Source organism: Coturnix japonica, chromosome 3 (assembly GCF_054131305.1).
Source record: "Coturnix japonica strain WE chromosome 3, WE-NBRP24, whole genome shotgun sequence".
Classification (NCBI taxonomy): Eukaryota; Metazoa; Chordata; class Aves; order Galliformes; family Phasianidae; genus Coturnix; species Coturnix japonica.
In genome coordinates this window covers 74,102,276-74,103,933 of record NC_140665.1, presented here as the reverse complement: position 1 = coordinate 74,103,933, position 1,658 = coordinate 74,102,276, and the positions used below count along the sequence as shown (strand labels likewise).

General features: G+C 48.4%; 1 non-coding gene across 1 annotated transcript; it reads right to left on the bottom strand.

Moving 5' to 3' along the window:
- Positions 1–868: 868 nt before the first annotated feature.
- Positions 869–1,055, bottom strand: LOC146761497 (U2 spliceosomal RNA). Its single transcript, XR_014945015.1, has one exon. It is a non-coding gene; the product is annotated as a U2 spliceosomal RNA (small nuclear RNA).
- Between the last annotated feature and the right edge of the window lie 603 nt (positions 1,056–1,658).

The window sequence follows — 1,658 nt, the reverse complement described above, 5'->3', positions numbered from 1 at the left end:
AAAAATTCTACCTAGATCATCAAAAAAATGTCCTATTTGAGAAAAAGAAAGCCCCTAAGGCAAGGATATAAAAATAATTGATATTATTCACTAGCATTGCTATCATGGGGTTTGGAGTTAAATGAGAGCCTCAACACCACTGAGAAGCAGTATCCAGTTTTTGGAGACAGGCAACAGTGTTTTTCACGCTAATAAATGCATGGATGGGAGGAAAGGAGAGTGGAGAGTTTCAGCAGGAGCAGAACAGAGGAAGGTATTTGTTAACAAAGGAAAAGTAGATTCCCAGTATACTAATGTTCTTGCCTGTTGTTTCTCAAGTAAATAAAAAACATTGATGCAGCCTTGGAAAATTCCCAAAGCAGATCTTTTAATAAAAACAATCACTATTAATCACTGGGGGAAACTAAGGTTATATGTTTTTGCTACCAGATACTGTATGTCTTGGACCATTTTCCAGCTCTTGGTGCTCTTTAGCATGGCACATCACTTCCAAACAAGGGTGGTTGCATCCAACCTACTGGACCATGCTGACTCCCCAAACATGGCATATGGTATTCATATATTTATAAATACATAAAAATACATTTGTTTCTTAGACTTAGCTGATGTGAACTATCACAGAATCACAGAACGACCTGGGTTGGAAGGGACCTCAAGGATCATGTAGTTCCAACCCCCCTGCCTGGCAGGGCCACCAAACATACACATTTACTAGATCAGGTTGCTCAGGAGACCTCATAGATCCCCACAGAGACCCCATACATCCCCATAGAGACCCCATAGATGAGGTTGCCCAGGGCCCCATCCAACCTGGCCTTGAACACCTCCAAGGACGGGGCATCCACAACCTCCCTGGGCAGCCTGTTCCAGGGCCTCACCACTCTCCTAGTGAAGAAAGTTCAGTAGTTTTAACACTGAAAATAGTTTTCAATAGTGAACTAGTTCAATAATTTTTCCAATTATATCAAATGCAATTCCTTGCATGAAAGTTAAACTACATCAGCTCTTCCGTGACTACACTACACTTGATCTTAGCCAAAAGGCCGAGAAGCGATTAAAAACAATGCGCGCCTTCCATGGAGATGCCGGGGATCGAACCCGGGTGCTCATACTTACCGAGCATGCGCACTTACCTCTGAGCTACATCTCCGGCGCTTTAAGGGTCAGGCATAGCTCCGCCCCTTGGCTGCGAGCTCCGTCCTAGCTCCGCCCCCACGCCGCTAGCCCCGCCCCCTGCCTTCCCCGCCTCTCCTTGGCTCATCCGAAAGATTCGAACCCACGAGCTCCTGTTTACTAGACAGGCGCTTTAAGCAACCCAGCCACGGCGCTGCCCAAGTGCGCTGACGGCACCGAGCTGAGTGCTGCGGTCGATACGGCGGAAAGAAGGGATGTCATTCAGAGGGACCTCGACAGGCTGGAGGTGAAACTAATGAGGTTCAACACGGCAAAGTGCAAGGTTTTGCACTTGGGCCGGAAGAAGCCCAGGCACCTGTACAGGCTGGGAGGAGTGGTCCTTGAGAGCAGCTCGGCAGAGAAAGACCTGGGGGTCCTGATGGACGAAAGGCTCAACATGAGCCAGCAGTGCGCTCTGGCAGCCCGGAATGCAAATGGGATCCTGGGCTCCATCAGGAGAGGGGTGGTCAGCAGGGATAGGGAGG